Genomic DNA, 26,118 nt, shown 5'->3' with positions numbered 1-26,118 from the left:
TAGGCTTTCCTGACCTGTGAATAGACGAACTTTCTCATAGTGGCTTCCCTGCCTCCTTTATCCAGCGGTCTGTGATTTCTGGGGGCTGGAGGCATCAAGTCTCTCTTGTCTTCGCATTCTTACACCTTAGCTGGAGCTTAATAGACTCTAATTAAGTGAATGGATTATTTCATGGTTTAATGGAACTGATGAGAACCTGTTTATTTTTCTCAATGGTGGAAAGTGACTGTTTTCTAAGATTCATCTTAACCAGCCCAAGCACTTCTTGGAAGAGTTGGCTGAGAGCTATCTAAAGAGCACTCTGGGGCCTATTTTGTAAGGAGGTTTCTATAAAAGTGAGACTCTTCCTTGTAATGTTAACGTTCAGCCTGGTAATAACATTTGACAACACGTTATTAGGTTTGAGCACCTAGGTATGTTCAATCTCAATAAACTTAGTCACAAGGGAAATGAAGGAGCTCCAGACATTTATATGCATTGCTGATTCAAAATTTCAAAGCATTAGTCTTTAATTCAAAGGTCTACAGAAGATACTGCACATGATATTCATTAAGAGAATATAGTGTGCTGAAAAAAATTACAGGTAATAAATGATGACTGAACTCAACAAGGAAGAGAGGACACAGGAACTTTACCACTTCTACCATTTTTAGTTTATGAGATAATGTTATTTTACATGGTTATTGAAGTGCCTATAAATTTAAAATACAAAATACAAAAATGCATTTATTTCCTAAAGTATAAGCATCTCACATGTGAAACAGTCCAGTAATGGTAATGGATGCAGATCGTGCAGCAGTTTGGGAAAGACTACTAAAAAACTGAAACCACTTGGAAATCTTCAAGAATATCAGGAAGTCAAATGCAATTAGTCAAACTGGGATTTGATCCTAGAATAGAGAAATGAATACTCATTCTTAGAAAGATCGCCAGAATTTTGGAAATACGTGATTTTTTTTTTTTTTGGTTAAAATTCAAATTACAGAAACGGTTAAAGAGAGGACAAGAAGACATGGGGGGAAAATGCTGAAAATTCAATGCAGCCAATTCCAGACCATAGCTCAATTTCTTTAATGCTAACAAAGTACATAGCCAAGCAAAGGTAATTTAATACTACTTTGCCTTTCCTTTGATCAACTTTACATGAAGGTCATGAGAAGGACGTAAATCGAAAGAAATCTAAGTCTGCCCAAGTCAAACCTGCATTAAAATAAGCAGCATTTGAGTAATTGGGAGCTTGGCATCAAACTCAGTATTTTAAATGTAGTACTCGGGAAACACAGCACAGGGCTCAGGAGAGATTGCTAACACCCTTGCTGAGAACAAACTCAGTAAAGGAGAACAGAAACCAGGGACACAGATGAACAGGCTTTGATGTGAAAAGGTAAAGATGAATGGAATAACGTCTGGTTCCAAAGCTTCCCATACATTGAACGAAACTGCAGAGTTTAAGCTAAAATGGGATTTCCTAAGGCACTGCTCCCAGATTTCAACAATAGTCGGTGAGTGCCTAAGGTTAGCCCAGGGTTGGTTTTGGAGACTGAGGATGCAAAGGCGCACATCCGAGACCGGCCTCCTCGTCCGCCCTCAGTCTTCCAAGACCCTCGGACCGGAGCAATTGGGCAGGCTTCCCGGGCAAGGCCACGGCGGGCGGGATCGCGGCGGGATTTTCCTCTCCTCTCATTCATTCTCTGATTCATTGGTTCCTGGAGACGGCTCACACGGACGCGCGCAGGAAAGGCAGGGCGCGGAGGACAGCCGCGGCTGGGTGCGGCCCGGCGCCTGAGGGGCGGCCGGTGGGAGGGGGGGGTGGCTGGCCAGGCCGCGAGGGGCGCGCGCGTGCGCGCGTGCAGGCGGCAAGAGAGGCGCGTGGCCGCCAGCGCCGGAAGTGAGTGGTGGCCGCGCGGAGGAGCGCGCGGCCGGGCGCGAGGCCGTCCGCCCTTGGGCCCCGCGGCCCTCAGCCCCGCCCTGTGTGCAGGGGCCGGACGCGCGGGCGCTGTGATCCCCGCCGCCCGGCTCTGAGGCCGACCCGCCCAGTTCCGCCGACGCCCGCTCTGTGGGTCGGTCAGTCAGTCACCGAGCGCGCGCCGCGGGAGCTGCGGTCGCTCTCAGCGTTCGGGAGAGGAGCGTCGCGCCTGGCGAGGCGGCAGCGGCGGCTGGAGGGCGCGAGCAGCTGCTGCCTAGCGCGGGGCTCCGGGAGGGCCGAGGGGCTGCCGCGGTGAGTGCTCCGACGCCTGGCCCTCGAGGTCCGGGAAAGCAGAGATCTGGGTGCTTCGGAGGCGCTGCCGTCTCCATTTTCCCAGTGCCCGGCGTGGCCCTCGGGATGAGTGCAGGCGGCTGCAGTCCGGGGCGGGGTCGTTGCCCGCCGGGCTTGGCGTTGGGCTGAGCCCGACCAGGCGGCCTGCTTTGGGCAGGGGTCGGCGGGGCCTGAGCTGCACCCCGCGCCCCTTGGGGCTGCACGGTGCAGACAATGAGACCTAGGTCCGCCTGGGGAGGTGCGGCAGGGCTGATACTCAGCAGTAAGGCTCTGGTGGCCGGGGACCACGGGTGGAAAGGGACTGGCCCCCGATAGCCACAGAAACCGGTGACTGGATGCGGGATTGTTCTAGCTTCCGTGCCCTGCCTGCCTTCATAGATGAGTTCACTGCAGAGATTTAGAAAGGCGGGGCGCCTTCTGTGTCTTCTAATTAAGCCGGCAAAGTAATTGCTCTAGTGCTTTTTAGCTCCATCTCATCTTTCCGCGTACATTCCCGCCGGAAATCCAAACTGCAATTCAGTGGAGGACGGCTGAAAGAGGGAAGGCTGCCTGATACTGTTGGTTAGGGTGCCTTCGTTTTAAGACGCCTGAAAGATAGCCTTTTCTTATTCAGACGTTGTCTTAGGATAGCCCCACTGTGTGAACTGGGAACTGCTGGATCCTTATGCCGGTATAAACATGTGCCTCAGAGTGAAATAGGGGCTTTGGGAAATGATATGAGTTGCATGTTTCCTGTGTGTTGCATTTCATACATTTTGTGGGAAGAAGAGTGTGGGGTGGGTGCTCCCTGCAGCATTTCTCATAGAGAAGTGGAGAGCCACCCCAGTAGGTAAAGTCCTCCCTAAGGAATTGTAAAGGTAGCAGGTTAAGGGTGAGGCATGATTCGATTATTAAATGGTGGTATTGTGTTCGTAAGAATATTGAAGTGAGCACACAGTCGCGGAAACCTACTCAGGTATAGTGGGAGACACTTCTACAACACTTGAGCAGTGAAAGCAGCGTTAGAACAGAGTAAACTACCATTCCATGCGCTAGAATAGACTAGCGACGTGATAGTGGACAAGCAAGCCATTAACTATGCAGTAATTCCCCACGGGTAAGCAGCAGTGCGCCACCTGTTTACCTTTTTAGCCTGTTGTCAAGATTGAATAAGAAAAGGTATGCAAAATTGATACCCTCTCGCCTGCCGGCGAGGTGCACCATGTGTGTTAAATTAAACTCCTTTTCCTACTGCTGGGGGCGGAGGGTCAGGTGTCTCTGGAGAGGGAGGGCCAGAAGTGAATGTTGGTAACAGTGCGTTGTTGAGGCTTGTGTAGCATAAGGCAGCAAGGAGAAGGTTGATTCTACATTAAGACGTCAGTGGGGAGAAATCTATGGAAGCTGCCAGTATAAAGTGGAGCCTTTTAAAAGGTTGAATAATACTTCTTTTAAAAACGTTTTATTAGTTATACATAATACAGGGTCTCATCTGATCTTTTCATACGTGTGCATCATGTATTTCAATTTCAACAGGACGAGCAGGATTTTAACAGTGTAGACTGGGAGAAGAAGCCATTTCACTTGTAGGTGGTAATTACCCTTTTAGAGCTGAGTTCAGGAGCCAGACATGGTGGATGCCTGTAGCTTGCACTCGGGAGGCTGAGGCAGGAAGATTGAAGTAAAGTCCAGGTCAACCTGGGTTACACAATGAGAGCCTATCTGAAAAGCCAACCACATAAAAAATAAAGTAAAATCCGAATTCTCTAAGTAGAACCCTGGAGAGGTGACAAAATAAGGACACTCTTTAAAACCCTTTGTTGAGTTTGTTCCAGACAGCAGTTCCAGACAGCAGTTGAAGTAAGTACAAAATGTCTACAAGGCCTTGTTAGTGATTTGTATTTCCCCAGACATCTTGTGGTATTTGGATTGCTGCTCACTTCTGTTTGCTTTCAGTAAAGAGCAATGTGTCGCTATCTCTTTGTCATGAATATTAGTTCTATTTAGTATTCCACACAGACTCTTTTGACTCAGTCCTCACTGAGATTATTCCCTTAGTGTCTGGCTGACGGTAGGGAGTGGTAGGCATCTTTTTTGATAATGGCTCCACAGTTTTTAACACATTAGATGTTTTTAACTGTTATCTTTGAGGATAATTGTGTTGATTTTTTTGTTTTGTTTTTGCTGAGTTTTGGCTCTCTCCTAATAAACAAATATTAATGGACTGGGAACAAGGACAACAGATTCTAGGATGCACATTTGCTTAATTGGCTTTGGTTGGAAGTCAGTGGATGTCAATATTAATATTAATCTCAAACTCTTATTTCTTTAGGAAAAGTAATATTATGGAGTAAGATATGTAACATCAGGCTAACTATTTGAATTCTTAGATCCATTGCCTACTAAATGGGAAGTTTGGAGTAGATCACTGGTGTTCATTTGTTATTTCTTATTGACCTTAAGAATTTGGAAGAGCTAAGTGCAGTAACAGGAACCTCTATTTGAGAGGGAGGCTGAAGTAGGAGGGTACTGAGTTTGAGGGTGGCCTACATAATCAGACTTTGCCTCAAAGCAAAACAAAAGGAATAATTTAATTTTGACAAAGGGCTTTTAAGGTTCCACAGACATTTGACCTAAAGTTCATAAAAGAGTTTGGAGATACAGCTTGGTGGGAGAGCAGTTACCACACATATAAGGGCCTGGGTTTGAGACGTAGCACAAAGCCAAAGTCTAATTTGTATGCTTGAAGTCAAGAGCATTACACTGAAATCAGAGCAGATGGGAAGCTAAGACAGGAGGGTTAAGGCTAGCTTAGGCTATATGCTGAGGTTCTGACTCACAAAAATGTTTTAAAATTATAGTAACAAAAATTGTTACTGCTTTCAGTGCTTTCTATGTATTGAGTTATTTATTCCTTACCGTGCCTCTATGAAGAAGGTTCTGTTAATTGAGAAAACAAGCAGAGATAATAAGTTACTTTCTCAAAGACTACACACCTCTATAGTAAACAGGTTTAAAACTAGGTAGCCTAATTCTTATATTCTTACCACCTTCCTATGCTGCCATGTCGAAAACTAGCACATCTTTTTTTTTCCCATTTTAAAGTATGTTAAAGCCTTTATACAACCTTAGCCATTTAAAGCATTAAGTTGTTAACTTTCTGTGGCATTAAATGCATTCATGTAATTGTGTAACTGTTACACTATCCATTTCCAGAACTTTTTCACAATCCCAAACTGAAATCCAACCTGTTAAACAGTAACTTCTCATCTACCACTGCAACTTCTAGTAGCAGCTTTTTTACTTTGTCTCTATGCCTTTAACACCATGGGTGCTTTCTATTAGTGTAGTCCTTGTTCTGTTGTTGTTGTTGTTGTTGTTGCTGCTGCTGCTGCTGCTGCTGTTCTTGGGCTTTTTTAACCAGAATCTTACCTTGAAGCCCAGGTTGGACTGGAACTCACTGTTTAGATCAGGTTGACTTTAGCTAATCACTTTAGCATGTTTATTTAAATTCTTTTTAACATATTAAAAACTGGATGACCTACAGACTAAAGCTTGTGAATTTTAAATGAACACTTGATAGGAAATGTCATAGATGGAAGACTTTTTATTTAAAACTTTATTTAGTCTCGTGTACTACTTATTCAATTGTCCCAATAGTTTATTACTATGGCTCTTGCCATAGTATTCCATTAAATAAGCAAAACCAAACATGTCTATGCAGGCTGAACTCATCCTGTTTAGATCCTTGTTAAAAAACAACAATGAACATTTAACAATAAATTCTGATAGCTTATCATAAATGTTTTTATAGTTCATTGTGTTTCTTTTCTTTATCTCTACTCTTCTTTTTTGTTTGCTTGTTGTGTTCTAAGATAGGGTTTTTCTTTGTAGCCCTAGCTCTCCTGAAACTTGCTCTGTAATAGATCAGACTGGCTTCAAACTCAAGAGTTCTGCCTGCCTCTGTCTCTTGAGTGCTGGAATTAAAGGCTGCTGCAAGCTTTTCTTAGTTTTCTTAGTCACTGTTCTAATGCTGTGAAGAGATACCATGACCAAGTCAACTTGAAAAAGAAACATGTAATTGGATGCTTGCTTACAGTTTCACGGCTTATTCCATTATCATCATGATGGGGAACATGATGGCATGAAGGCAGACATGGTGCTAGAGAAGTAACTGAGAGCTGCATCTTGATCCATAGACAGCAGGCAGAGAGATGCTAGGCTTCACAAGGGCTTTTGAAACCTCAAATCCATCCTCCAGCACAACAGTGATATATCTCCTCCAAACAAGGCCACACCTTCTAACCTAACCCTCCCAAAGAGTTTCACTACTAGTGACCAAACATTCAAAAATAAGAGCCTATGGGAATGCATTCTTATTCTACTCCTTCATCTCCATAGGTCATGCATTCAGTGCAACTTTAAAAAATCTTATCACAGTCTCAATACTGTTTAAAATCCAAAGCTTAAAGTATTTTTTGAGATTCATAGAAATCTGTAACCCCTTAGAAAACAGAATCAAAATGAAGATCACATACTTCTAACAGACAATGACACAGAATAACTATTTCCATTCTGAAAGGGAGGAAAGGGAACACAGTCAGGAAATACTGGACTAAAGCAAGACAAAAAACCAGCAGGGCAAACTCTAAATTCTGCTTCTTGTCTGATATCAAAGGGTTCTTTGGATCGCTAACTCCTTTGATGACGACAACACACTTCTGTCCACTGGGCTGGCTCCACACTGGTCTGCAGCTCTTCTCGGCAGGCATCTCTTGACTCTTAACAGCTTCATGCAATAGCTTCTCTGGGCCCTCATGCAAGGACACACCTGACATATGCCTGGGCTCCACAACTTTCCCGGGAAGGAGATTGTATCTCTCTTGTATCCTTTCCTCTAAAGTCAGAACCACATTATAAAGCTGCTAAATTCTGCTGCTTAGTGGGGTTGGAACTCAGTTCCCTCTTCAATAGCTAATACATCAGCTTCTGTTTCTGTTGTTGGTTTCATTCATTGCTTAAGCTTTTCTTTAATTCCTTTTCACAAGTTGGAAGCTTAGCTGGGTGGGGTCTTTCCCTGAGGTCACCCCCTTTATTCCATTTAGCACCAGGTTTTTCTTTCAACTTTTATCTCTTTAGCTCCATTACATTAACTGGTGCTCATGTCCTCCTCAAACTGTACTTTTTTTTTATTTCTCTTTGTAGAGCTTGTTATAGATCTGCATATGAGTGATTACTGACAACCATATGACACAGTCAGTATTAGGCTGTCTTGAATCTTTGCCAATCCTAAGCTCGGCAATGTAGCTTTAGGCAGAATTTTTTAGGACAAGGGGGAAAAAACAGTAACAAGTCTGCCAGAATATCACTAGAATTCTTCCTAGGCCACTTTACTACTATTCTTCCCCTCTGAAACATCTTGAGCTGGGCCTCCACAGTTCAAATCATCCTCAGTACTATCTTCCATGTTTCTACTAGGAGAGCCCATTAAGCTCCATTTATAGTATCCAAGTACTTTTCTAGTTCAGAGTCCCAGAGTCTTCCATATTTCTTCAACAAACAGCATGCTCTGGCTTGTCACAGAAGTACTCCAGTCCCAGTAACAATTTTGTGTCACTGTTCTAGTGCTGTGAAGAGATACCATGACCAAGACAACTCTTAAAACAGAGCATTTAATTGCTTACAGTTTCAGAGGCTTCGTTTATTTATTATTTATCATCATGGCAGAGAGTGTGGTAGCAGGCATGGTGCTGGAGAGGTAACTAAGAACAACATCCTGATTGCAAGCCTGAGCCTGGTGTAGGCTTTCGAAACCTCAAAGCCCACTCCCGATGAACTCGTTGTCCAACAAGGCCACGCCTACTCCAACAAGACCTCACCTCCTTAGCATTCAACCATAGGAGCCTATAGGGACCGTTCTTTCCAGACCGTCACACCTTGTAAGCTGTTGCTATTAAGACTTTTAAAAGAGAAGATTAGCTTTTTTGGTCATAGGACTAGTATACTTGAGGCATATCCTGAGACTGCAGAGGGAACAGCTGTTACCAACTCAGACGTGGCAGTACACACCTATAATCCCAGGACTCTTGGAGGATCACAAGTTTAACACCAGCATGGGCTGCGTAAGTTCCAAAACCATAGCAAAACCAAAACATTTACCTGCTAACAAAACCAGGCATCTGCCTTCTTACAACTTTATCTGGGTGAAATAAAAATAAATTTTTATAAAAATAAGTGTGTTACTTAGGTGGTTGCAAGGTTGTAACTTAATATTTCTAACTCACAACTTCTCTTCTTGTATTGATAATAAATTAAAATCAATTATTTGAACATAAAATAGCCACTAGCAATAATTTAGCCAGTTGAGTCACTGTCTGGGGTATTATAAGATTTCATCTGGAAAAGCTTGTGAAATATCAGAAAATTCAGGTTACGTGATCTTTAAAGCATCATCCTGTGTTCTTAGAGCTGTTTTAATATACCACACTTTGAGAATGGATACTTGAAGCACATCCCTGATTAGCTTTTTAAAAGTACTTATTTTTTGCTGGTAATACAACGCATTGTTTCTCTGCTTTGGGCAGAGCTGGGCATATAGAGATAAGCATTTTCTCCAAAACAGAATGTCAAGGTACAAGAGGAATCAATAGAGAATGTAACTGAAGAAGCTAGGTCTTCAAAGAGACTAAGATAGAACTAAGGTGGAAAAGAAGTAAGGAGATTGGGTTTGGAAAGGAAGACAATTATTTGGTAAGAAAAAAGAAAACTCCAAGATTTAGTAGATCCTTCTTGATTGATGTCTAGTTATGTAAGCCCCTGGGTCAAAAAATGATGATACCTGGTGAAAATTGGGCATGTAAATTTAGTAATAGGCTGAATTTTTGTTTCTTTGTTGAGGGTCTTGCCTGAGCTACAGTCTTATAGGAAAGAGTTCTGCAGAAATGTTCAGTCTCAAACTTGGAGCAGCACAGTTGCTCGTTACTGGGCAGCTATATTAAGCAATCTATTGCAGGTCACCTGTACATACAATAGAATTACTTAGCAATGAAAAGCAATTATCAGTAAGTGCAATAGCATGAATGGACCTTGAAAATAACATCTTCACTAAAAAAAAAAAAAAGCTGGACATAAAAACCTAAGTAGGTGGATACAATTGATATAGGCAGAGTTACATGGATGTTACCTGTGTGAAGCAGCTGTGACTAGAAATGTAAAGGGACTGTTTTATAGCCTAGAAGTGCTGATGAAAATGCAATCTATATCAATCACTGTGAACTTGCAAAAAATTTCAAGTCTGTCAAACAACACTGAATTACTGAATTAAATACTTAATGAGCATATTGTGCTAGGGATAGAATTCAGGGTCATTGCCAGGCAAGTGCTCTACCACTGAGCTACCGCTCTATCCCTAAGAGGCACTTAAAACATTTGTTATATGCCTGTAAATTTTTATGTGTATGAGTAAACATATAATGTATGTGCGCCATGTTTGTGCTTGGTGCCCATGGAGTTCCGAAGAGGGCATTAGATGCCCTAGAACTGGAGTTAGAAATGGTTGTGAACCACCATGTGTGAACGGGGAACTGAACTTAGGTCCTCTGCAAGAATAATACACTGAGCTGTGTCTCCATCCCCAGCTTTCCTGTCTTCCTGTTGGTCATTTGAGAAGTAACTTTGTAAAAGTTGGCTTAATTTTAAAATTCAGCATTCTTTTTCTTTTGGCTTGTAACAGTTCTGTATGTTCTAAATACAAATTATTCATCCAGAAATATTTTCTCTTAATTTGGTACTTGCCTGCTTTTGTTTATTTTGTGACAGGAACTTGCCATGTATCCCAAGATAGCTTCAAATTCAGGGTCTCAGCCTCTGGGTGTCAAGATTAACAGTGTGTATCATAACAATGTGTGTCACCTTGTGCCTGCTTATCTTTTAAATAGTTTTAATAATGGACTTCATCAAGATTGTTAATTTTTCCTTTAATGACTATAGGCATTTTCTGTGTCCTACTAAATTGCTATGTCAAAGTTCAAAATATATTTCAACATTTTCTCTTGTATGAGTTTTATAACTTTAGTTCTTATATTTCATGCTATGATCCATTTTAAATTAATTATTTATTGTGGTGCAATGTGAAAATTTAAGCTCTCTTCTCTCCTTTATGTCTGTTTCAACATTTTTCAGAACATACTTTCTTCTTTACCTCCCTTGACTTTCTTGTTTTGAAAGTGATTTGATTGTATAAATGTGGGTAAATTCATGAACTTTTATTACATTGATATAATAATTCCCTATCCTTTTTTGCCTGTATTATTTTAAATATAATTAATTTGAAGTCAGGTAGAGTAAACCCTTCAATCTTTTCATGATTGTTTAGACTATTTTTTGATCATCTACATCCTAGAATCCTCTTGTTTGATTTATTAATTATTGGGAAGCCGAGGTTGAACCACTGAGCTACATTCCTAGTTCCATCTTACTAATTTCTGTTTTCTAAGAATGTAGTTTTCTTTTAATATTGGTTGTAATTACATCAACTTGCTAGTTTAGTTTGGGGAGAACTTACAAAAAAACTGCATTTTCTAATACATTGACATAACATCTGTCTGTGTAGGTCTTTAATCTCTCAACAGTGTTCTGTATTTTCACATGTAATACTTTGTTACAATGTTACATAAGCATTGTGCTCTGCCCTGTTTCTGCCATTTCCTACACTTGGAAATCATCCTTTGTACATAGTTTCTCTTTGCAACATAAATTAAGACTTGGTGTGAAGATTTCCCAAGTGATAACTTTGTCTGCTGCATGGAGGACAGAACTTTATCTACTCTGATGTCACAGTACTAGAAATAGAAACTTAAACTGTCTTCAGAAATGTAAAACTAAAGATATCTCCAGGACTGGGATTTAGCTCCTAAATATTTAAAATTAGAAGTTTAAAGCTGTGTTAAATCTTTTGGCTTGTGTGGCTTTGAATACTAATTTAAATGGGCTGTTTCTTTCATTCATTTTTTTTTTTTTTAATTTCAAATTGACACAAGCCAATGTTATCTAGGAAAAGGAACTTAAGTTGAGAAAAAAATTTCATCACATTGCTTGTAGGCAAGTCAATGGGACTTTTTCTTGATTAATGATTGGTATGTGAGGGCCTGGTCTCCTGGCAGGGGTATGCCATTCCTGAGCCTGTGATCTGGGGTATGTAAGAAAGCAAACTAAACAGGCCAGGGCAAAGTAGTGAGCAGCATTCTTCCTTGGCTTCTGCTTCAGCTCCTCCTTCCAGGTTCTTTCCTTGACTTCTTGGCCTGACTTTTGTCTGTAAGGAGAAATAAACCCTTCTCTCGCCAAGTTGTTTTTAGTCATGATATTTATCACAGCACTAGAATCCTAACTAGGACAACTAACATGGTCTGATCTTTTAAAGAAAATTTAAATTAATTAATTTATTTGTGTGTAAGTGTATATGGGGGCAGGGTATCAGAACAACTTTTGGGAGTCAGGTTTCCCTTCTACCATATGGGTTTGGGGGAGCTAACTCAAATCTTTGGGCTTGGTGGCAAATGTCTTTACACACTAAGCCATTTTGCTACCTTTTCAGAATCTAAAGAAAAATAGCCTTACAAATTTAATTTGAATGTATATTTTCACCAGATGAGTTTATATTTTATGGTTTGCTTTTTTCTTATAACACAGTAATATACAAAGAAGAAAATAAAACAATCTTACTCAGAAATGACTACACTTAACATTTTATTTTTATTTTCTCATTATGTGTGTGTTTGCATAGTTGACTGGGATCATAGTTTATCTCTGCCTTTATTACTGAAACTGTTTCGGCTTCCTGAGCATATTCATATATTACATTTTGGGTTTTTTTCCCAAAATAATTTTTATATTTAAGTGTAAAACATGATATAAATTATAAAACATAGTGTTACCCAATGATCAGTTGTTTATATTTGTTTCAAATAATTATGTTTAAAGAGATATATGATGAAACAAATTATATGAATATAATTTGTATTCTCGTGCATGTTTTAATATAACTAAATGTTCATAAACTTTTAGGTTTCTGGGGATAAAGAGATGGCTCAGTGGTTAGGAGCACTTGTTCTTGCAAAGGACCCAGGTTTGATTTCTAGCACCTCCATAGTGGCTCACAACCATCCCTAACTCCAGTTCTAGGAGATCTGATGCCCTCTTCTGACCTCTGTGGACAACAGGCATGTGTATGGTGCACAGACATATGGTTCAGGCAGAGTATAGATAATTTTTTTTTCTTTTCTTTTTTTCGGAGCTGGGGACCGAACCCAGGGCCTTGCGCTTGCTAGGCAAGCGCTCTACCGCTGAGCTAAATCCCCAACCGGATAAATTTTTTTTAAAAAATTAGGTGGTTGTCTATACTTTTTGATTTAATATACTTACGCTATTTTAAATGTGGGTTAGTTGGTTTTAGACAATGTCTTACTCTGCTCAGTCTGAATTGAACTCAAAATCTTCCCACCTCAGCCTCCAACATATCTGGATCAAAGGTGTGAACTACCACTGAGCTTTTTTTTTTTTTTTTTTTTAAGATGAAGTCTTGTCCTGGTTTAGGAGGCTTAGGATATCATGTGATGTTTCTTTTGGTGTTTATCTCTAAGTTGGACATTAAAAGTGGTATCTCTGAATCATCATATAGATCAGTGGTTCTTGACCTGTGGATCCTGACACCCACAGGGGTCAGATATCTTACATTCATAACAGTAGCAAAATTACAGTTATGAAGCATCAATGAAAGTAATTTTATGATGGGGTTATCACAGCACGAGTGTATTGAAGAATCACAGCATTAGAAGGTTGAGAACCACTGACATAGATAATCTCCAGGAGCTTCCCAAATGATGAGCAATCTACCTACGAGAGTGTTCTCATTGACCCATAAACTCCAACCCCTGCTCTACCACAGTCTTGTCATCTACCTACGAGAGTGTTCTCATTGACCCATATACTCCAACCCCTGCTCTACCACAGTCTTGTCAACTGGATAAGTATGTATTTTTTAGAGGTCTATAATATTTTTGTTTAGAAAAATTATACCGTAATTGTTTATTAAGAAGTTTCAATCCAAGTGGTGAGGCTTGGCAGCAAGTATCTTTAATTGCACTGAGCCATCTCAATAGCCAAAAAGAAAATTTTTAGGTGAGTTTTGAATAAAAGCTTTGCCATGTTTATTAATGGAGTAAAGGGGTGTGTTGTAAAGAAATCTTAGCTGTCCTGGCAGTACAGCTAATTGGAGAATTACCGAAAATATATTAACTCCTGGGTTGTGAAGTCTGTGTATATAATTGATAGGATTCTTTGGCTAACAGAAGTCATGCCTGTTTTTATTTTCTGTAAGTTTTTCGGGGGCGGGGGGAGAATGTATTTAATTATTGGTAAAATATAAACACAGCATCAGGCTATACTTGTTTATTTTAAAACATCAAAGCTATTTTGTTTTAGTTTTGTCTGATTAGTTTTAAGTTTTAGTAATTATTGTCGAATGCTTATGATGTTAGAATAGAGATTACTTATTCTTAAAATGCTAAATTTATATTCTTACACTTTTTTTTTTTTAAACAATGCCTCACTATGTAGCTTTGGCTGGCCTGGAACTGTTCCAACTCACAGTGATTTGCCTGCTTCTGCCTCCCGAGTGCTGGGATTAAAGGTGTACATCACCGCACCCAGCACACTATTTTCTACTAAACTGCCCGGTGTTTTTGCTTGTTTATTTTATCTGTGTGAGTGTTTTGCTGCCTATGTGCGTGTATGTGGACTACATACTTGTCTGTCATGGAAGTCAGAAGAGGGTGTCAGATCCCTTGGGACTGGAGTCACAAGGAGCCTGGGTCTACTGCAAGAACAAGTGCTCTTTATTCCTGATCTGACATTGCATTTGCACACCTTCCATTTATTTCCTTGTGTGTTTTTAAAGGTTCCCATTTCAGAAAAGTGTTTTTCCTCCAGATCAGTTGTCTATATTTGTATGCATCTATTTCTGGATTCTCTGTTCTGTTTCACTTGTCCAGTTGACTGTTCTTTTGCCAGTACCCCACTGTTTTGATTATCGTAGTATTGTATACAAGTCTTGAGGTTGGCTATAGTATCAATTGTCTGATTTTACTCATTTCTTTCAGAATTGTGTTAACTATTATAGATCTTTTGCCATTCACCCAGGAACATCCAACCTTTCGACATAGACATGGTGCTGCCATTTACAAAGTTCACTCTTGAAAACTGTACAATTGGTTTACAAAAAAATGCAAAAAGTTCTCACGGTGTTTGAAGTAAATACACAGTCTTGTGTTACCCCACATTCATAGCTATCCTGTGGTACAGTGCAACCCTCCGAGTTGAATACACTTGATTATCATAACTTGGTCGACTTTTCATGGGGATTCTGTTGACTGCATAAGTGAAGCCAAGAATTGGCATCCATGAAGGGTGATATTTATTAGGGGTTTTTGTTATTGTTATTGTTGCTGTTTTGGATATTTAGTAATTTGGATTCCTCTTTCTAGCTTAAAAATTGTTTGTTTGGTTTGTTTTTGTTTTTTGTTTTTTAATCATGTATGAGTCTTGGATTTGCCATCTCCTTACACCATTTGTTTGATCATGCCATCTTGGAGGCCCATTCATGTAATGGATTACACTAATTGATTTTCAGATATTGAATCAGCATTGCGTACTTGGAATAAATCCCACTTGGTCATGGTGTATAATTCTTGTAGCTAACTTTTGTTGGAAGATATTCCCATTTATTTTCATAATTAATATTGATCTGCTATTTTCTCATGTCTGATTTTGGCATTAGGGTTATACTAGCCTCATAGAATGAGTTAGAAAGTGTTCTTATATAGTTTAGAAGAGATTTCAGAGAATTTTATCAATTTCTTTCCTAAATGTTTAACTAGAATTCACCAGCAAACTTATCTGAACCTTTTGTTTTCTGCTTTAGACAGTTGCTAATTGTTGATTCAGTTTCTCTTAAATTTTATTTTATGTGTATGACTGTTTTGCCTGCATGTATGTCTGTGCATCACTTGCATGCCTGGTGCCCACAGAGGCCAGCAGAGGGATCAGATCCCCTGGAACTGAACTTATAGACTGTTGAGAGCCACCATGTGCATGCTGGGAATTGAACCAAGGTCCTACAGGAGCAGCCAGTGCTGAGCTCTTTTTTTTCCCCCAGCCCCTAATTCAGTTTCTTTAGGATAGTATTTTAAATTCACTCTCCTCAATATCTATATGTATGACTTTACATTTAACATAGGAGTTTGTTTCTTAATTACTAGGGATAGAACCTGGGTGCTCTTCCCCAGAGGCAAATGCTTTACCATTGAGCTACACCCCACGCTCTCTTCTCTTTTGCTAAGTGTGTGTATAACATTCTTTTGCAGTGATTATTAATGTAGTTGGATAAATATTTACTGGATTTGTTACTATTGCTCATTCTTTGTTCCTGTTTTTATCTTGTTCTCCCTTTCTACCTCTTTTTGGTTTAATAGAATATTTTACATGACTACATTTTCTCTTTATAGATCATCTACAGTAGGAATTCCATACTTTTAGTGGTTGCCTTGGAGTTCGTCTTATACATTATAACTAATATAAACACATTTTCAATAATACTGCTTCAAGAATATAGTTCGAATACCTTATAATGACCTACTGGTTCTTGCCTGCTTGTCCCTTGTATTATTGTCATTCATTTCACTCATGTAAGCACTCGTATGTTTGCATGTAATATATGCATTAGCATACGTAATCAAATACAGTGTTGCTACTATTATGTTGAACAAATGGTTATCCGGTCAATTAAGAATAAGAAAAGTTGATTCTGAGCTTGGTCTCTCAGGAGATTTAAGAAGATCATAAGTTTTAGGGCAGTCCAGTTGTGTATTAAGATGTCTCAAATAGTAAAAAAAAAAAAAAAAAGTTGAAGTTTAATTTATACTTTCACTAATTAACTGAATGACTATATCATATTCCTTTAATGTTTCTTGTGAAGCAATTCTACTGATAGCAAATCCCTCCAATTATTGTTTGTCTCAGAAATATTTCATTTTTCCTTCACTTTTTTCATTTGCATTGAGTTTATTTGAACCAGGACTGATAGCATAGACAGGAAATTTTCTTAAAATTAGATTAAAACAAAGCCCAGATGACAACAGGCAACTTAGGCAACTTTGGAGAAATGACTTTAGTGAGTACTGTATATGATTGGTAAGAGCCCTGAAGCATACTATTAAGAGTTAACGTACCGTATTCAACTTCTCTTACTCTAGAACTGCATAGAGGTTACTTTCAGGTTCTTGCTTTCACTAGAAATTCTGAGAGCTAAACCTTTGCACAAAAGCTCATTGTACTTCTCATTGTTAGCATAGGAAATCTAATACATCATTGTGATAGGGACAAGGGGAATAAAATGAAGTGTCCAGTGGAGTCCTGGGAGAATCACCTTTTAAGAAAAAATAGGGTTTCTGTATCCCAGGGTCTTGGGAGACTCCCAGCAATCTTCCTGCCTCAGTCTTCCATGTGCTACCATGCCCAGCTTTTCTTCACTTTTGAAGGATAACTTTTCATGGTACAGAAGTCCTATGTGCATCACTATTTTTTCTCTCAAAATATTAAACAGTTCACTTTAATCTTGAATGAATTCTAAGATGTTACGTAGAGGTTTTGTTTCTTTAGGTAAGTTTACAGAATGTTTGAAGTTTGACTGGGGATTCCAACTTAGTAGTGTAAAAACTGGAGCCCAACTCTGTCAGTAAGGGATAGATGTGGTGATACATGCCTTTAATCCCAACACTTGGAGGTAGAAGCAGGTGGTTCACAGTAAGTTTGGCCAACCTGGTCTACTTTGCAAGGGCCTGCTAGCCGGAACTGTGACAGTGAGACTCCAGCTCAGAAAGTTCATTTTGGTTGGAATAGTGTGTAATACATTGGAATAGTGTGTTCAGTGGAATAAAGTGCTCTGGCTTAGTAGTAGGTCCTGTTTACTGTTCATTTTCTTAATCTCAGAGAGGATTAGGAGAGAAACTGCTATAACTAGGGTGTGTGTGTGTGTGTGTGTGTGTGTGTGTGTGTGTGTGTGTGTGTGTGTGTGGTGTGTACCAGCTATACATGTTACATGATTCTAACATTTTAGAATCCATTCAGTCAAAATTAAAGCAAAATATTTGTTAAGAGAAGGGAAATGAATATTTTAGCCATGAATAAAACAGGTCATAAAACTCCATACCTCCTGGCTGTTTTTATTTCTATTCAGGTGTCAAGATGAGAAGAACTGACATTTTGAAGTCCTGATTCTCTTTTACTCAGTGTACTGCCTGGTCAAAGTATATAATGGTGAGCCAGGCATTACAGAGTCTTTTTTTTTTTTCTTTTAAATTTTAACTTTTTTGCTTTAAAGGAATTTAATAGATTTTCTAAGTTTTGCTCAGATTTCATTGAAAGGTTATTAGAAAAGATAAGTATCCTGTAAAATCTTCCCAGTCTTCTTTTTGAGATTCTCTTTGAATTTGTTTCTTTATGGTAATAGAATAAAGATAATGCTATCATTTTTTTTTCTTTTCAAATTAGAATACTGTAATCCCTGCCTCCATGTACACACAAGGATTGGGGCAGGAGAGGCACTGAAAATGCAAAGCCATAGAATAGGTATGACAGCATTATCCTAAACCTTTCATTTTTACTGATTTCATTGTAGGCAGCTTTAAACATTTTTCTATCCTAATTTATCCCATGGGGCAAAATATAAAATTGATACCAGTTTTTAATATAATTGGCTTAAAAAATTAGGTGTGGGGCTGGAGAGATGTCTCAGTGGTTAAGAGCACTGACTGCTCTCCCAGAGGTCCAGATTTCCAGCAACCACATGGTGGCTCACAACCATCTGTAATGGTGATCCAATGCCCTCTCCTGGTGTGTCTGAAAACAGCGACAGTGTACTCACATTAAATAAATAAATCTTTTAAAAATGCATTAAAAATGTAGGTATGAAGTGAGTCTGCTCTAGAACATGGTTGATTTGTCATTGGTAGTTTCCCTTTGTGCTTCCTATATTCCAAACTTTGTTGCATAGGAAGTCACATTTGATTTTCTTTATACCTATGACCATTTGTTCTATTCAGAGAGTGACTCTGAAAACAAAAGTAAAATAATATGAAAAATATTAAATGCATTAAGTTAATTAGAAGTCTGAGCACTTTGTACGAATTCCAGACTCCTGCTGAGATTTTATGAATCACTATGGATAGGGGTTTGATCTAGAAGGGCCAAATCCTTAAGCCTACAGGATGAAGAGCAACTGGTACCTCTCTTCTGGAACTAAGATTAAAGACTGACAACTTGATAGGAAGGTAGAGTGAAGTTCACATTTAAATAATAAACTTCACAGAAAAACAACTGAAGGTGGGTGGAGGGAATTCCTCTGGTGTCAATTTATGTCTCTGATTTCCTCCTACTTTCTTCCCCTTCTCTGCAGATTAAGAAAGCCATGCCAGTGATTTAACCAGATTCTGTCTAGTTAATGGTAAACTTAGAAGAGAACAATTATCTGAGTTTTTCAGACCCCTCGCTTAGTTCTAGGTGGCTCAAATTAGAGAATCCTTAACAGACTTGTTTCTTTAAGCTGATGTTTTGAGGGCCGAGTAATGGCCATTCAGATTCAGGACACACAAATAGATAATTTACTTACTTGAAATTTTCAGATTTAACAAGAATTTGTTTTAAAAAGTTGGGAGACACAGAGGTATACACAGAGACAGACACATAAGTTAAAAAACAAAGTCTTTAAACAGAAAGGAGCTGATTAGCATATATTATCTAAATCTCAACAAATTTAAAAGCTTATTTTCAGGATTAGGCATCACTGTGTCACAGTGGCTGGACTGGAATTCACTGTATAGAGTGGCTGGCCTGAACTCCCAAGTGCTACATGCTACCATGCTACCACACCTAGGTTTCCCGCAGTTCAGGCTTGCCTCAGACTTGCTGTGTAAATGAGGAGGACCCTGAACACTGTCGGGTAGAGGCAGAACTTTTAAAAGAACATGTTAGAACAGAGATAGGCGTAAGAGCTACGTCGTGACAAATGTCATTTTTTTCTCTTTAGAAAAAACACACTTTAATGAATGTATGCATGTCCATGTGCACACCCCACCGTACACAGTTGTGTCATGGCATATTTGGAGGTCAGAAAACAACTTGGGGAGCTGTTTTTCTCCTTCCACCAGGTGGATCCTGAGCATCAAGCTGAGTGCTGTGAGGCTAGCCCTTTTCTAACCTGCCTTGTAAGATTTCTTAATACTTTGAATTTGAATGGATTATTTTAAAAAACCAATTTGAATTCAAGCTTTGTCCTTATAATATGCATTTATTATTTTTAGCATAGCTGCTAAACCATGTCTTAAAATACCCTTAGGAAACATTCCACCGAAATTGTGTATAGTCATATTTTTCTGTTTTTTCTTGTCTGCTGTTGGTAGAGAAATTTTAAAATGTGTTAGTTCCTTTGAGTATTTATTTACTTCTAACCAGATAAATTGATTTTTTTAAAAGAAAAAAGAAGTGTACCTTTAGCTTTGAGTCATCTGAAATTGACATCACTTAATTTTTAAACCTCTTAAATTGGGAATATTTGGGGGGAAAGTTTTAAAATTTAGATGAGTAGATTCCAGCTAGGAAATGCCAGAGAATGATCCTGACTTAGGTCCATCTCTTGGTCAGTATTTAATATTTAATAAAGCTTACTTTAAATTCCCCCCCCCCAAAAAATAGGTCAATAAAGAATCTTTCTCTAGAGTGATAAATGAGAACTATTATGTTCTCTCTTTCCAGAGCTTGTAGCCTACATGGGTATGGGGGCTGAAGAGGCACACGCATAGATAGATAGCCAGGACACAAGGCTGATTTACTGTGACTGCTATAGGCAGGTACAAAGTTCGTGGTCACTGAAGAAAAAGGAGTGACTAATTTTTGTTTCTTATAGCATTTTGACATATTTTTGTTTTTGAGAAGAAGAACTGAAACAAGAAGTGTGAAAAGTATAGAAATGGCAAAAAGAGGGGTTGGGGATTTAGCTCAGTGGTAGAGCGCTTGCCTAGGAAGCGCAAGGCCCTGGGTTCGGTCCCCAGCTCCGAAAAAAAAGAACCAAAAAAAGAAAAGAAAAAGAAATGGCAAAAAGAGCCTGGCCTCCAGAGTTTCCTGCAGGAGTTTCCTGAGAAACAGCCTCTCAGTCTCGGGCTGAACTCAGGCAGCCAGTACTGACACCTCCAAAAGGTCTGAACCGCTGAGGACTGAAGCCTGGGACTTTGAAGGCATATCTTAGCTTAATTTTTCCTAAGCTTATATTGAAATTTGATAGTGGAAGACTATGTGGCAATTAAGATTCACCCAATTGTACACATTAAAAGGTTGGAGGCTATATATGATTTCTGGTTTTTTAAAAACAAAAATGAGGGGGAACAAAAATACTCAAGGGAGGAAATGGAGATGAAGTGTGAAGAAGAGACTGAAGGAAAGGCCATCCAGAGTCTGCCCACCTTGGGGATCCAAACACAGACAACATTGCTGATGCCAAGAAGTGCTTGCTGACAGGAGCCTGATATAGCTGTCTCCTGAGAGGCTCTGCCAGAATCTGACAAATATAGAAGTGGATGCTCACAGCCAACCACTGGCAGGGTCCCCAATAGAGGAGCTAGAGAAAGGACTGAAGGAGCTGAAGGGATCTGCAACCCATAGGAAGAACAATAACAACCAACCAGACACCTCAGAGCTCCCAGGGACTAAACCACTAGCCAAAGAGTACACATGGAGGGACTCATGGCTCCAACAGCATATGTAGCAGAGGATGGCCTTGTTGGGCATCACTGGGAGGAGAGGCCCTTGGTCCTGGGAAGTCTCAATGCCCCAGTGTAGGGGAATGTCAGGGCAGGAGGCAGGAAGGGGTGGGTGGGTGGGTGGGGAGCACCGTCATAGAAGCAGGGGGAGGGAGGATGGGATAGGGGGTTTCCAGAGGGGAAACCAGGAAAAGGGTTATTAGCATTTGAAATGTAAATAAATAAAATATCCAATAAAACAAAACAAAATGCAAGTCTCCTGGCTATGCTGCTGAGTGTTTAGCAGTGTGGCTTCTATTTGGATGGATTGGTTGGCTGCATAGGAAGCAGTGTTTAATTCATCTTCTGTCGAGATTTATAAAATGTCTTTCCTAGAAATCTTAAGTTTATAAAATAAATCAAATGAACATCTGAAAGCTTCATTAGGTAGATGATATCTGATTAACTATAGTATTGTCTCCGAATGTCAGCAAGAGGTCAGGACATGCTAATGTAAATGAGTAATAGGAAGGTCCAGGATATCTCTTTATTCCTTGTTCATGTGGTAACATTTTAAAAATCAAAACATCTAGGTTTATTTAAAACTTATTTTTAAGTTAAACTTTTTGTGTATGTGTGTTGTGAGGGGCCAAGTGTAGCTGCCGTAACAAGTCAGAGACTTGAGATTTTGGGGAGCTTGAGTTTCAGGCAGTTTGGGACCACTTGACTGCCAGGTGCTGGAAACAGCATGTGCTTTAACCACTAAGCAAGCTCTCCACTAAGCTAAACCCCCACTGAGAAAAGTCCCGAAGCCTGTGTTTAGCTTATTTGATGACAGTAGTAGTATTTGATTTGGAACTAAATTCTGATGTCTTCCTAACTTTTACTAAATTAGCTGACCCTTAAAGGTAGAGGTGAAAGTGACTTGAGACACAGCTTCACTCTGTAGTCCAGGCTGGCCTCACACTCGCAATAGCCTGTTAACTCCAGCCTCCTCCTGGATGTTGTGGTTGTAGACATAAGCCGCTATACCTGATTGTTTAAGATTTCTTTATTTGCCTTTTGATGTAAAGTTTAAGAAGTCCTTGAATGTCTTTGAATTATCTGTGGAGTAATTATTTTTTCTCTTTGCATTAAATAAAACTAATTTTTTTATCATGAAGTTATATCTAAAGAGGTAATTGAATAAGCAGAAAAATACTTTAAGAAAAGTCATATATGCACATATAATTTTAAAAACCACATGCTAAAGAATTATACAATAACTTTTCACTTTTCTTAGACCAAGTTGTATGTTTCGTTTAGTAAAAACTGTTTAGTAGCCTATGTTTTAAGATTACTCTGGGTTTTAAATAATCTATATATTTACTATGTTTCTCAACTAAATTATAACTTCCTTCTTGACTCTCTTTTCTCTTTGGTTCCTTTCATTACTTTAATATGATTTCAAACTTCAGGAAAGTTTTGGTATCACAGACATTTATCTTTACTCAGACCCACGTGTTGTTGCATTTTGCCTGCTTAGCATTCCTCATTCCTCGTCGGCCCACATACTCTCCCACTATTACATGTACACACATACATACATTTTTCCTTCCATTGCATGAAAACAACATTGCAGACTTGTGTTCCTTTACATAAAAATCTTTAAAATGTTTTTCCCAGTATATTTCTTATACTATTTTATATAAGGACATACGTGGTATAGTGTATAGTCTACATTGAGTATATTGCCTCTGAGACCTCCCTGTCCTTACCTTTTACCTTCCCCTTTAATTCTATATTTCCTTGAACAGTTTAGCTTCTGCTTCCGTGGTTTTATATACTTAATGCAAGTTAAAATCTAGAACTACATCACATAGGAGAAATCAAATGATATTTGTCTTTCTGAAAGACTGGCTTAATTTGCTTAATCTGAGTATCTCCAGTTATATCCATTTTCCTGCAAATCTCATAACTTCATTGTTCTTTACAGATGAAAAGAAATCAGTTGTGTTTATATGTCACGTTCTCTTTATCAGCTCCTCTGTGGTAGGCACCTTGGTTGGGTCCATACTTAACTATTCTAAATAGCGCTACAGTAAAGAATTGACATGCAAGTGTCTCTACCATGATGTCGACCTGACATCCTTTGGGTAAATACCTAGCAGCGATGTTGATGGGTCTATTTTTAGTTATCTTAGACACTTCTGTGGTGATTTCCGTAGTGGCTGAAGTGGTTGGTGTTCTTATTGACACTGTTGAAGGGTTCTCTTTTGTTCTTGTTCACCTGTTCCTTGTTTGTTTTCTTAATAACTGTCATTCTGACTGGGTAAGATAGAATCTCAGTATAGTTTTAATTTAAATATCTCTGATATCTAGTGAAGTCGAACCTTTTTTCATACATTTACTTCATATTTATTTTTATTTTTATATTTATATTTCATTTTTGAGAACTATCTTTTTATTTAATTTAGGTCACTGTAGATTATGATTTCATGTTTAGTTTTTGTTCGTTTGTTTCCTTCAGTTGTCTGGATATTCTAGAGATCATGTTGACTGTATAACTGGCAAAGGTTTTCTCCCATTTTTGTAGTCAGTCCCTTTTCTTTACTGTGCTGAAACCTAGGACTCATGAGTTCCCTTCGCTTTCTGATGGATTCTTTAGTCCATTGTTCTTTGTGCAAGTACTCCTATAATGGAGGTCAGAGGTACAGCATGTATTCTCCAGAGCTAGAGAGTGGAAATTTAATGAGACTACATATTCTCAGAGTATTTATCCACAAATTACTGGGAAGATGCTGTCTTAACCAAGTGAACACAATATCACAGTGTTGAGTTAAGCCAACATTATGAGTCAAAAGTCATTATTCTAGAGTATTCCTGCCAAAAAGTAACCAAACCATTGAAAATTTTAAAAAACTAATTGGCATATAACTTTCAAAATCATAAAGGGTGAGGAAACTTAAGAGAGACACAACAGCTAAATGCAATGTTGGGTTTTAGGTAGGAACCTAGATCCACATAAATTAGACAAAAGGTTAAGTATAAAGGACAATATTAGGATGAGTGACAAAATTTACTATCTCTTGTGAACTAAATCACAGTAATGAATCCATGTTATAAAACATGTTGATGATTCCTTTCCTTGTTTCAAAAAGTAATAACTTCTTTTCACTACTTTAAAAACTCAGTGCTGCTGGGAGGTGTTGGCGCACACTTTAATCCCAGTGCTTGGGAGACTGAGGCAGGTGACTCTCTAAGTTCGAGGATAGTCTGGTCAGAGCAAATTCTAGGACAGCCAAGGCTACACAGAGAACCCTTGTCTCAAAAGAGCAACAAAAACAAAACAAAAACCCTCAGTGCTTGCTTATTATGATAATCACAAAATTATTATTTCTTTTCCTATTATTTCATCTATATAAACTATTTGGTATTCTGTGATAAGGAAGAGTCAATTTATACCAGCATGCCTACTTACATATAATAAATAAAGTAGTAAAGTAATAATGTAATAAAAGCTAAGAACAGATGCATAGAACTGATTTCTCATAAAACCTAGTGAATGTATGGAATATGAACTTCAAATATTTTATTATTTACTCTTAAATTTTATGTGTTTTAGTGTTTTGCATAATTGTGTGTGTGTGTGTGTGTGTGTGTGTGTGTGTGTGTGTTTGTGCTTATCCACTGTGATTGTGCTTGGTACCTGTTGGAGGTGTTGGATCCCCTGGAACTGGAGCATTACTGATAGTTAAAAGCCACCAAAGTGGGTGCTAAGAATTAAACCTAGGTACTCTGCAAGAGTACTTTTAACCACCGAGACAGATCTCTAGCCCAGAACATTTAAAAACTTCTATGGGATAGAAAAACTTTAAATCAATTTTTACAATTTCTAAGACAATTTCCCATTTTTCATTTAAGCAGTTTACAAATTTCAGTATCTAATTCACAGCAAAACTAAATGTCCTATATTAAAAGAATACAGTTGTAGCTTAGGAGAGAAACCACATAAACACAGCAGACACTAGCCTGTTCTGAGTCGACAGCCTCTGGTCTGCTAATTCTCCATCCACTTTACACTGTGTGGCTTCCTATTTCCTCATCGGGTCCTTTCACTTTTGTGCTCTGCTAATCTCTCTCGTTCTCTCTCTAGCCTGTGTGTGCATGTGGGTGTGTACCTACATGGGGTTATTTTACTTTGCAACTATTGTATCTTGCACATTTGGAGGCACTCCTGGAATATGGAAGTCTTCACATCCTACCTACCAAAGTCTGCTTTAGAATTATTTGTGTTACAGCAGTGTAGCAAGTGTTTCAACAAGATATTTTTGTGAGAAAGCTAGTGAAAAATAACTGGAAATGAACTAAAATTGTCTAAAGGAGTATGTGGTTTTTTATCCCAATGATGCCTCGATTCTTTTACAGTATAGTACAGTATTCTAGTTTGTTCTTCCTTTACCCTAATTGCAGCTACATAACAATGTATCCCTTGATTTCTTAAAAGTAACTGTGGTAAACAGTCACTTATACTTTAGCTGTCAAACTTTAGAGGGCATAATACCTAGAGGAACTTCTTTAAATGTGATATTGACATTAGTTTTTAGTAGGTCATAGGCAAGTCATTTGTATACTCTAAGTGTGTTATGGCTTTGAAGGGAAAGCTATCTTAGTCTGGAGCTAAGGAATAGCACAAAGACACACCCCACAACAAACCTCACAGGGGATTTATTGGGAAAGACACAAGAGTATGGCCGCCTCTGCCCAGGTAAAATCAATAAAGAACTGAGAGGAGGCAGGCTGTATATAGGGGTTCTTGAGGGTAGAGCTTTCCAGGGTGGCCTTGGATTGAAGAGATATTGTGGCCTGGTCTTGGGGGGTTTTGTTTTCTTCTTGTTGTTGTTTCTGTAGTAGTTATGGTGGGGTTGGCAGGGCCATTCAAGCCTTGAGGGTTCAAACCTTGAGGAGCTTACATATACTGTCTCTTAGGTGGCTAGAAAGATGGCTTGGTAGTTACGAACATTTAATACTCTTCCAGGGGAACTGAATTCAGTTCCTAGCACC

At 38.9% G+C, this 26,118-nt stretch overlaps 2 protein-coding genes across 2 annotated transcripts in view; one reads left to right on the top strand and one right to left on the bottom strand.

The window, feature by feature from the left end:
• Abi2 (abl interactor 2) overlaps positions 1 to 26,118 on the bottom strand; it is a 149,635-nt gene that overhangs the window by 3,802 nt on the left and 119,715 nt on the right. The window lies entirely within an intron of this gene.
• Raph1 (Ras association (RalGDS/AF-6) and pleckstrin homology domains 1) overlaps positions 1,983 to 26,118 on the top strand; it is a 74,106-nt gene continuing 49,970 nt past the window's right edge. Inside the window, 1 exon segment of the mRNA XM_032901195.1 lies at positions 1,983 to 2,218. The gene's annotated coding sequence lies outside the window, so the exon portion shown is untranslated.

Source organism: Rattus rattus, chromosome 4, assembly GCF_011064425.1.
Source record: "Rattus rattus isolate New Zealand chromosome 4, Rrattus_CSIRO_v1, whole genome shotgun sequence".
NCBI classification, from domain to species: domain Eukaryota; kingdom Metazoa; phylum Chordata; class Mammalia; order Rodentia; family Muridae; genus Rattus; species Rattus rattus.
This window is presented reverse-complemented; position numbering and strand designations above follow the sequence as displayed.